Consider the following 12,153-nt stretch of genomic DNA (forward strand, 5'->3'; position numbering starts at 1 on the left):
ATGCTCCAGTACCAATTCCAGATAGATTTCAGCATTCCCGCTCAGTGCTTGAGTACAAAAGTAACTCCCCAGTATTCAGGCGGGCAGAGGCCAAAATAAGACATACTGCTGGTAAACAGCTAGCATAAATATTGATCACAGAAACAACAAGATTAAAACAAAAAAGATTTAGCATCTGTCTGTTGCTGACAAAAAGAACAACAGTTCATGGCTTTTAAAAATTGAAATCAACATTTCATTTACAAGTACTTACATAGAGCTCTAAATTGAGCACATTAACCAGATTGCAAAGTGCTGACTTACTTCTCCAGTGAATAAACAATGGAGTTAGTCAAGCTGCCAATCCTTTTCCCTAAAACAGGAATATCATATATGAGGCACCACACTCCTTACAAGCTTTCATTTCTCTCCTGCCAGGTTCATTTTGTCATTATCTATTTTGTTAACTGGCTTCATGCAGTGTCCTGGATGGAGCAGCAGCAGCAGAAGAAAGAATGTCAAAGTAGAATTGACCAACCTAAGTTTCCAACAAACAACACAAAGTGCAGCTTAAGAATTGGTCCATTTTAGGTTCACATCTCATCCCATCCATAAGCTCCAGCCCAGCAGAAACTGGTGGATCTGCCCAAAAATGGACAAACACTGCAGAGCAGAGGAGTGTGAGCACACAAACAATGAGAGAGGGGGAGTCAACAAGACTGGAGAAAGTGGAAACAAAGGCTAAGTGAAGAAGGAAACAGAATGAACCACCTTCCTCTACCACTGCAGACCAACAGAATTCTCCATCGTGGGCTTCACCTACTCCATGCAAATTAACCTGGGAACTCCAAAAACCTCTTGGCTTTTTTTTTTTTTTTTTTTTTTTAGTGGGGGGTATAGGGCATTGCCAATTGGGTACAATAATTTCCTTTTGTTTCATAACAAACATCACACTATCAGCGCCCTTCAAAAGCTTTATATTTTTACCTTAACTTCTATGAAACCAGAGCTGTCCTAAACCAGCAAACCTCTAAGCAGCTTACCCCTCAAAAATGCATGCATGAATACTGTCTCAAGCAGGAAACAATGCCAGCTTGGAAATCAGAACACCTGATCTCCACTGGAGAGATGGTGTGGATGAGTATAAATTGTGAGAGGTGATACTTCAGTAGGCAGAATTACAGATAGTCATGAGCAAATGATGACAGAAGGTGCAGCACCCAAGGGTTTTCGAGCTCCTTTAAACTCTTAGAAAATTTTCATCCTTGCAACTCTTAATGAATTGGGAACTGAACAGGGCATCTTGCCTTTGAAAATGCAAGGCTAAGAACTGTCCACAAAATTAAGATAAAAATAATTTCCCACTTCATGTCAAAAATGTAGCGCTTCAAGAAGCAACATATCAAGTTACATATAATCCACAGCTTCAGAAATTCAACTCAAGTAAAACTCAGTAAGCCAAAAAAAGGAAGCTCTTAAAGGAAAGTTTTCTAGATACAGTAGATACAGATTCTTTGTTTAGCTACAGAATAATACAGAAATTTCCTAGAACTCCAGGGGAACAAACTATTGTTTTTAGAAGTAGCAGAAATATGTAGGTAGAATTCTGATCTTTCTTAAACGTGCTAGAAGTTCATAAACAAGGAGATGCAAACACTGATCTCTAGCAGTAGTACATCTATTTGTTTTCAAGATATGAGAATAAAGGGTCCTATTACAGAAACACTCTTTTCCTCCCAAAGAAGAAAATAATTGATATTTTCCTGTGACAACGGACAACACCAGCTACTGTCTATTGTCCACTTATTTGAATCAGTTCTTGAGAGTCCCTGATGGAAATTCAGGAAGAAAAATCCACTCTAAATATAACCTGCATTAGGTTTGCAGCAGTATTGAATATGGTCCCTGTATTTGAGAATAAACCCTGCAATTTCCATTCAGTCAAGAAGCCTTTCCAGGCTATTTTGCAGAAGTGACTGAAAATTGGCAAGGGAATTGATAGTGACTAGTAATGAAGTTTTTACCCTAGTGGAGAGACCAGAGAGTTTTATAATTCATTGGAGTACAAATCTTGAGAATTGTGAAAGGAACAAGGTCTCAGCAAGTTAATTTCTCTAAACTTTATTAGTTTATATGGCAATTTACCTGACAAAGGAGAACATGAGAAGAAATGCTTGAGGCAGTTCATATGATTGTAAAATTCCAAACAGGTAATATAAAATATTCCAGATTACAGGCGAAAGTAAATTGAATAAACCTACCATAATTCTTCATCGCTTCAAACATTATTCATTCATTAACCATTTATATTAGAAGAGCATTTTGAATTAGAAGTCATGAACAAAAGGATTTACAGAGGGATGTCTTTACTTGTATATTACTAACATTATATTCAGACTGAAGGCAACTAAAAAGCCAAGAGAAACTTGTATCTTTTGGTTTTTTCACTAAGAAAAGTGAAGCAGTATGTAGAAGATAAGGCTCTAAAACATTAATCAGATTCAATTCTCAAAATAATATTTTCAGGGAATTACTGCCTTGGCTTCATCAGTTGATCCAAATCATCCAGCAAGTTCATACTGACAAGTAAAGCTTGTGTTTATTTCCATTTCAAACAGCTAAAAATTAGCTCAAGATGCTATATTTATCTGGATCCTTACATACAGATTTTAGTACAGGGCTATTTTGGCCTTCAGAACACAACTCCCTGTTGTAAATGTTAAACAGGAAGTTGGAAGTTTCGTCAGATGAAATTGCCAAAGAACAGAGTTAATATTAGAAGCACTTTTAAACTCTAGTTTGATGCTTTTGTTAAAGTGAGTTAAGTGAAAATGAATGTGGGCATAGAAATAGTCAGGTTTGGGTTGCCAAGTTCTCATGCTGAGAACCAGGGGAGGATGTCCTTTCAAAATATTTGGCTTCCAGACACAGAAACATAAATTGCATCAATTTACACTCAGTGCAGGTTTTCAAGATTTGTCTCCCACACAATAACACCATTGGAATGAGCAGCTGGATCCTGAGCCACGGTTCTACAGGAAAATGGGCATTCTGTGCCTGCAATATATGAAAGATCCAGATTGTTTCACATCAGACAGGTGCTGGGCTTGTGTCTCACAGCCACAGATGTTCTGTAATGGGGTTGGTATAGAAATACTGTACAACAAGATGAGTTAATCACATGAACTTCAACAACAGAGGTCACATAACTCATAAAAAGTCAATTCTATTAGAAGGATGTAAGTCACAATGCCTCCAATATTTTTATAGGTGGGAATTATGGCATTTGTCTAACTCCAAATTAATAGATGATATCTAGTAAAACAGCAAGGCAGTCAGAATTGCTCATACAGATGACATAAGACCAGTCCAATAAGCCCAGATGAGAGGATCTGAACTGACAACACTTTGGGGACAGAGATTCTGGGAGATCAAACTACCTTCCAGCTTGATGTAGAGACAGCTGTTGGGCTGAGACAGCCCTATATGATCTGCAAAGTGTGTTTCGTATCAGAGATTGCATTCCTGATCCACAATTTTAAACAAAACCCCCAATCCTCTCAGTTCAAGAGAAGTCAATATTGATCATAGTTCCTAAAACAGCACTTCTGCAATAATATTGGTATTTTTTGCCTGCAAAGGACTGTTTTGCTTTTACTGTGAGTGATTTAAATATCCCCCAAACCCTTCAGCCTACTTACCTTCAGACTACAATGACACCATTTTAGCCATTTCATTTTGACGATATATTGAGCCAACTATACTTTATAGGTCTCAAGAACTTGCTTAAGCACACTCCTGTCATTTTTTAAATAAACAAAAAAAGGCTCAATCCCAATACTTGTAGATTCATTGTAAAATAAAGTTTATTGCACCTACTTACCATTAGCATGAGTGATTTTATTACAGCATAAATATTAGGATTCTCTGATTATATCTTTCTATCTAATTCCCAAAGGAAAAAAAAAACCAATCGAGCTTTTGCTAGAAGGACCCTAAAATAATAAGGCAAAAACTGTACCAAAACAAACAGTGAAGGTCACTGTCACCTCAGTTGTCCTTCACCCACTCATTCTTCTGTTTCCCAAGTCCTGCTCTGGGACTGTCACCACTTCTCTTTACTCAAGCTGCAAACCATTGGGGAAGAAGCTTGGCTTTTGTTCTGAAAAAACCTCACTTTATCAACAGCCCAGTTTACCCAAAGTACCTTGATTGATTTAAATCACTCAGAGTGAGTGGCCTTTAAATCAGGCTCTCTACAGAAAATAAAAATAAATGTCGCATTCCATTCCATGCAGGTTTTCAAGAGAAACGCTGATTTTAATCTGGTTTACAGCTCATGTGGCTAATATCCTACAATATATATTAAAAACAGGCACTTTGGTTTAGAACCTTTTATTCTAAACCTGAAGAAAGGAAAAAATAACACCTTGCAAAATAATTAAATGAGAAACCGGACTATAGTTAGCAAAATAAACTAGATTTACAGCAACCTTCAACAGTGAAAATGATAACTCTGTTTTAAATGGACACTGAATAATCCAGTTAAATGCTGGACCTCCCCTCACAGTGCTATTAAAACCCAGAAATCTTTTCTTTCAGAAGAGTTTCTTGGTAGCAGAGCAGCGACGAAACACTTACGTAGAAAATACATAATTTCTGAATATCCGAGGAACTGATTTTAGGTGAACATTAAATGACAACCGCCAGCAAATCTTTTCATAGAGGAGTTTTCCACTTCCACACACAGCACAGAGCCCGGGTAAGTGACTACACCTGTGTAGTTCTGCCCTCTCCTGGTGCATCCAACACATGCAGGAGACACTGCAAACACACCGAACAAATAAATTCTTGCGCAGCAACAACAAAGCTGCCAGACTGACCACCGGCTAATTTGCTGGAGGTTACATGCTCTGCACTGTCTTACAATCACTTCTCTGGGTTCTGATCTGTGTTAAGTGTTTATGGATAGAAAAGGATCTTTTCAAACACAAGATAAATTTAATCTTGTATTTACACAATAAAACGCCATTCTGTTTTTGCTATTGCTTTATTTGTAGAAAGATCTTAAATAATGCTTTATTTTATAATTGCTAAATATTTTTCTCTTACTCTGATCTAAGTTCTCTGTGTAAACTCAATAAATACTTCAATAATGAGAGAGTTTTGAGAGATAACCACATGCTCAGATATCTGAGTGGCAACTCCTGGTTAGGTGAGTTCAAAATCTGAAGTTTCATTTCATTTTATATTTTCTTTTATCCCAGCACTGTGATACTGCTTTCCCATGTCCTTTCCTTTAACATACTTCTTGTACACATTTGACAAACACCAGGCTTGCTACCCTAAAGTGCAAACATACAAATAAACATATAAAATGTTCCTCATGAGTCAAAAACCTTAACAAAATTTGATAAAACCCTCCCTCGTGGCTTCTGTGATAGCCTTTCCACCTTCATCACCACAACCAGAGTGCATGGAAAAGGAAGAATTGCAAATTGTTTTGCACAGTTGGGTCCTGGGAAGCTCAGAATCTGCTTTAGCAAACAAGGTGAAACTCTTGGATAAGCACTGCTAAGATGCAACCTGCTTTAAGTGTTTTTAGGACACGAACAATGATAATGGAAACTTGTAAAAGTATTGCAGAATAACAAGAAAGCTCTTACTTTTTTAATTTTTTTTCCTATAAGGAAAAGAATTCCTTATTTTCTGCTCCTGCTTCCCTGAAAGCAACACAACAAAGGGATCATCCTCAGGCCTTGGCCTCTCACAGTGATCCGAGGGTTGCAGCTGAGTTTAGAACCGTAACAAGACTTTATGATAAAATAAACATCTGACCCCCCCCAAGAGTTTGCTTTCCAAACAGTAACAGCTGGACTAGTGAAGACAGATGTTCTTGTAGGCACCAAAGAACAAATTTCTTCCAGTTTGTAATGAAGGTACTCTAGTAAAAGGCTTATAAACAACTAAACAGCTGTTCATAGAGGGACTTACCCCAAAGTGTTGGTGGAATTAGAAACTCCAAGACTGAAGAACCCAGGAAAGAATCAGCTCTAATCTCCCATCCCTAATAGGAGTATCTTTGTTTTTCTATAAGGCAGTATTTGTCTCATCCTTGCCAGAAAATTTTTCTAGAAAATGATTTTTGTCATATAGAGAGGTCAAAGATCTTTTCCAGGCAAATAGCAAAACTATTGCTCTGAGAGGAAAATGTATATTTATACACACAGAGTTCCACAAGATCTACTGCAGTCAATAATAGTTTAGAAGCACTGATGTAACAATATGTTATAAAATAGTAGAACCAAATATTAGGATATTCTAGTTTCCTGATAGTAAGTTTATAATGAATTCATTTCCCATTGAAATTCCAAAGGAGTGATTTTCTTACTCTGGAGACAGAAGAATTGGTTTGACATATAATTTGAATTTATCACGCCAATTTCCAGGATTCTAGAACGATTTCCCACTAATTATGCACCTACCAAATATTTTCCTTTTCTAACTTTGTTACCTTGGCAATTACTGCCTGGAACATTCTGAGTATCCTGCACTGCTGTTCCTACAGACACACTCACAAAGAGTTTGAACCAAACTGCTCTGTTCCAACAAAAACACAGTCACAGAAAAAGTGAGAAAACATTCTCATCTCTTTGTAACTGCACTACCAGGAGAAAACTTAGTGTTGAAGGGAGCTTAAAACATGTAACCCTTACTTGAAAAAGCCCCAAACATTCATTGGGAGCAAGCAAGGTCATACATTCACAGTTCTAAGAGCTTTAAACCTGGCAGAGAGAAAATCCCAAGATCTAAGAGATGCCATTTCTTGGCACCTGATTAACCTGGGAAAGTCACAGCTGGATCTGAAATGGGCTGTCAAAATTCTCACCAGCAAACCCGGTTCTTTGTGCTGTCATGCTCCTTTCTAGATGTTTGGTGGCACTCGTGGCATCCTGCCACAGCCTTGTCAGGCAGGCTCAGATCCACAAACCCTGCTCCCTGGGCTCACAGCTGGCCCGACTGTCAGGTTGGAAGCATGATCTTGGCGTTTGCTCTGCAAACACATGTATGAAATGGCCATTGGCACCTGAAACACCCCAGACATGCACACTTGCCTCACAATCCGACACCTGAAGACTACAACAGTTAGGTACCAATGGGGAGTAGCCAGCTCCATCACCATTCCAGAGGTTTTTTTATTCCATTTCTCTTGTTCATACATGGACTGGGACTATGTTTCTGCTTGCAAGTGTTTAGATACATTGTATAATAAAACATTTAGCATCTCTCACGCATTATGTCTGAATATAATCAGTGTGCCCAGGCACTCCACTGGGATTCTAAACAGTCATTAACACAATTCACTTTGAGCATGAAGACTGTTGTGTTTTACTATTAGCTGTCTTTCAGGTGAATATCTAGAACATGATAGGTGCTTTCTGGTCCATTTCCCACGTTAATATACTTTTCCCTATGGCTGTATTATTTAAACAACTTGTTGTTTTACAGTATTACCTGCTACTCCACCATAAAATCAGCTTATGCCTCCACTGGCTTGGAGACTCAGCAAATGTAGCACCTCCAGCTAAAAAGAAAACTGCCAGAAAGAAAGGAAAAGGAGGCATTTTCTCCTCTTCAATTAGGCAGATTCTGGTGCTTTTGCTGTATGCACTGAAGCAGTAACACTGTATAGGTGGTAACAGACTCTCAGCCTCCTTCCCTAGCAGAGCTTTGTTTCACCCTTTCTGCAAGTCCAGCCAATGCTTCTATCACTGTACAAAGCCTTTTCAGTAGACAAGATAGTCTCTTCCTATTAGACACTTTTCTCCAGCTTTCATTTATCACTCCCTCTCACTTCTCTGCCCTCAGCAAGAGCTCACTACCTGTTCTGTCCAGGGAAGATCCAGAAACCTCTCTTTGATTCAGAGTGCTTCATCACAGGATACTGTAACGAGTCACAGCTACCTAAGTCTATTCTACAAAAGAAACCTGCTACTGCTCCAGTCTGAGAAAGCCTCTCAGAAAAAACACTGTTCCTTCCAGCAGCCTTCTCCTATTAAGGTTCTCTAATATCTCTTATCCACTCACAGAAGGTGCAACTCTCTGCACTTAATTCATGGGGAAGAATCTAGGCTTTGGCAAGAGGTGAGATCTGAAAGTCAGAAGGGACTTTCTTTCAGTCTCTTTTTAGAAAGAAATACAGCAATTTGAGATCTGAAATCCTGATGTGGATGTGTCTACACCTGTTCTCTTCAGCAAGTTAATGTTCGGTTTACCTCCATTTGTTCTATCTTTGACAATAAGCAATAGTACAGATAGTAATGCACTGTTGATTATTTAATCACAGGATAGCTCTGAACCTGCATTGTTTGCTCTAAATCCACTGCCTGCAAAACCGATTGTAAATCTCAATCAAAATTAAAAGGGAAAGAAAAAAGATCCTTCAGGTTTTTGGGTAAAAGCTCATCTTTACAAAAAGTGTGACATAACCATAATTGTGGCAAAAACTCCAACACTTCTTGAGTGAGTGAAAATTAGAAGTTTGAGTTTAAATGTTTTAAACAATCTTTTCACATCTATAGTCTAATTTGTTCATTTTATGCTTCTTATAACAAAAAAAAGAGAGACATAATCACTTTACCTTTGGGGGTTAACAGAACCCTTGTGACTACTTGTAACCATGGAAATATGAAGAGCTACTCAGAGCCCAACATCAAACTAACAGAGGTGCCAGGAGACAGAAAATAGATATATGATGAATTTGCTACATATGAAAACCCATTGAATCTGTACCAAGTGCATTAACAACATAAAAAACCAAAGTCACAAAGCCTTTTAATTGCTTAAAAGTGCATGGCATTTACCATGGCTTCCCACAGAAAATAAAGGGAAATGCCTTTAAAGGCTTGTTTTTAAAGCACTGAGTGCATCAGAACTAGTTTAAAAGCAGAGAAAAATAGGAGGTAAAAATGGTTACTACGTGAATAGGAAGAGTAACAATATGCATTTAAAGACTAAAAAAGGCCCCTTTGAAGAAGAAGGGTTTTCATGGACTAGGATTGTAGTTATGGAGATTATGCAACCAATGGCCAGTGACATCTGAGTTAGTCTGCACCAAGCACCATTAGGAATGTTTTCTCATCCTCTGCTAGCAGCCCTGAGTTTAACAGACACAGAAATACCTAAGACAAGCAAACACTCGTGATGGTTTGTTGACATATCTGCCTTATAATAATAAGGCATGTGCACATTTAACTGCCTTTCCTGTGACAGCCCAAGCCACAAAACACTGCTTAACCAACCACAACTTCAATCCTCAAACACCATCATCCTCAAAAAGAGATACTTCTGGAAAAAAAGGAAAACACCTGTATTCCTTGCTCTGCTAAGAAAGAAATGACCAACAACAGAAGAAAAATCTTTGAAATAATACATCTCAGCAAATGATATCTACTTGGAAGATAAAATAATGAATACAATAGAAAAACCCTACAATGTATGTGCACACTTCATACATTACACAGGTGCAGGACGACTCAAAGAGCCAAAATGTGCCAGCACAATCAAACTGATACTTTCTCACTCTTGTACCTTTGGTACTGTCAGACAAACTGTGTGACCACCTTCTTTTCTTTAGCCCACTGCTAACTACAGAATCAGAACTGTCCTCCAGGACTAATTGTAGGTCAAGAGTGAGACTTTCTGGGCCTATGTTAGCTGAAGGAAATACACATTTACTACCTCTCACAGGTATGATTTGCTGGTTCATCATGCCACCATCTATTTTGCCCGTTTGCCAGAATTGTTTTTCAGGTCTTCATTAAATTTTAAGCTCAGGGTCAGGTTAATGCCATGAAAAATGAAGATACCATCTGGACAACATTTTCTTGCAATTTCTCATCTTATTTGTACTTCCAGTTTCAGGGCTACCTTGCATACCTTTGCAGATATGCTGAGTTAGGGTACATTCATTACACAAACCCACAGATTATTACACAATCCAAATGGATTCCATAGGGTTGCATGAGGTATACAAAGTGCATTTCTAGTGTGCCAAGAGAATCTTGGCTGCCCTTCTTGTTTACAGTAAGTGTACGATTTCTCTTTTTAGTCATATTTGGGGATTCAATATTCATGAGAAATACCAAATGCAAGAGGTAGAAATGTCTGAATACAGGCCAAGTAATAGAAGTCTGAGGTTTTTATTAGTGGCAAAATCTTCATATAGACCAATTAATACAATTATTGATTAACTTACATTATTGTGGCATTTGAGCCTTTTACCCTCTGAAGCTCAAGCTAATACCTAAAATCACAAACAAAAAGATAACGTGAAAAAAGAATTAGGTGTACCACAATAGAACACCAGCAAAAAGAGCAATGATTTTCATTTTTATCTTGTATTTCAGTGGAGAATCTTGAAAGACTTTAAAAATATTAAAAAGAATGCTTTGAAATTTTATGCTGCTTTATGCCATCAACATAATTAAGTACGACAACAGCATAAGGATTATGGAAGCAAATCTAAGGAAATTCAAAATAATTGGCTACCCCAAGCTGCTACTTCCACCTTGGAATTTGAATTAATTAAAAAATCAAGTGTAAAACAACAGTAGGAAACCACATACCTAAAAGGACTACCCTCCTAAGAAGGCAGGAAAGACTTTTAGCATAGATTTTCTTTCCATAGAAGGAAGGGAGTTGTAGGTATCCCACCAAGACTGGGCTCTCTGGCATAGGAGCCTGCAGGAGGAGTATGTGAGGAAGCACTGACCAGGATTTTATTTTGTTGGGTGTTGCTAGTTTGTGTGTCATTAAGTTGTTAAGACTCCCCTGTAATCTCATGCATCGCCTCTTGATCTGTGTTGCAAACACTGGTTCATAGACACCTGAAGATGGCACAAAGCTTATAAATAGGCAACTTCCTGGAAGCACATTCAAGGAAGCAAAGAAATGGACAGGGAAATAAACACGGCAAGGGCATACACAGAGTATCTTAAATTTCATTAGCATTATGTGAAAATCATTGAAGTAATACTGGACAAGAAGTGCAAGTGCCCGCTGGCATTTTTTATTAAAAAACTGCATTGTTTTGGTGGTTAAAATGTGTTGATCAACATATCCTAAAGAAATATGTAGCACTCAGAGCAAGCCATAACCATCTGACTGTACCACCTGCCCTGCCCTGGGCTCCTGGGGCAGCCTTACGGCCCCTCATTTATCTGGCAACAATGAACATTTTAGTCATGCTCCCTCCTCTCCCTCTGACTCCATGGTCAAGCTGCTGTATCACACTTTGAAGAAACACCAGCAGGACTGACTCAAGAACAGTATGGCTGTTATCCAGACTAGTCCTTCTATGCCCTTCTTGCCTCCAAACACATGTTCATAGTGAGTGGATAGGTCTGTGTTATGTTTAAGATAAACAGTGTAACAGGTCACTTTGATGATCATCTTTTTGCTCATCACACTGAGAACTACTGGGGTTTTTTTCAGAAATAAAAAGCAAAACTAATTCCTCACCAAGCATAGAATAATAAATTATATGAGTCTAAATCATTATTATATGAGTCTAAATCATTCTATAAAGGCCCGAATTTTCATATGTGGTCACATATGGAAATGGAAACATCACATTGATATCAAAGAAGTGCAATTATACAAGAATAGTTAAAATTTATGCCACTCCCAGTGACATGCACACAATTAATAAGCAGATACATGAAGTCATGGAGTGGGTGTGAAGAGGGTGGGGCCTGTATCAGATGTGGGAGGGAGCTTTGTTCGGGCAGCTGCAGGAGAAATGAGTGGTGGATAGAGTACAGCGTGAAAGTGGAGCTGAAGGACAGTGAGCCACATGGTGCAGAACCTCCTGGCCACCAGTCACGGGGAACAAGTGGAGGGTAAAGTCCCCTTGTTTTCCTTTGTTAAATCCCTCCCTTCAAACCCAAGGGATTGTAGCAGCAGTCTGGGTGAGAATACATTTAGTATGACATTGCTGCTTAAGAGTTCAACAAGCAAGGCCAGCTAAACACACAAAACACGTTGGATGCCAGGTCACTCACGTGGGAAATAAAATGTGCAAAGAAAAGTAGCTTTCCACCTTTCCTAGGCAGGTTTTGCTGCTGAGAAAAGAGTCAAATTACCCTTCCAGCACCTGAACTCATCAGTGGG

The 12,153-nt window shown here is 38.5% G+C and overlaps 1 long non-coding RNA gene across 2 annotated transcripts in view; it reads right to left on the reverse strand.

Moving 5' to 3' along the window:
• The window catches only part of LOC108444711, a 54,210-nt gene extending 43,495 nt beyond the window's left edge, over positions 1-10,715 (reverse strand). For both annotated transcript variants that reach the window (XR_001859353.1, XR_001859354.1), the window contains exons 1-2: positions 10,608-10,715; positions 10,238-10,285 (exon numbers count right to left, since the gene is read on the reverse strand). This is a non-coding gene — a long non-coding RNA (uncharacterized LOC108444711). The remainder of the gene's footprint in view (positions 1-10,237; positions 10,286-10,607) is intronic.
• Between the last annotated feature and the right edge of the window lie 1,438 nt (positions 10,716-12,153).

Source organism: Corvus brachyrhynchos, unplaced genomic scaffold (assembly GCF_000691975.1).
Source record: "Corvus brachyrhynchos isolate BGI_N302 unplaced genomic scaffold, ASM69197v1 scaffold281, whole genome shotgun sequence".
Classification (NCBI taxonomy): domain Eukaryota; kingdom Metazoa; phylum Chordata; class Aves; order Passeriformes; family Corvidae; genus Corvus; species Corvus brachyrhynchos.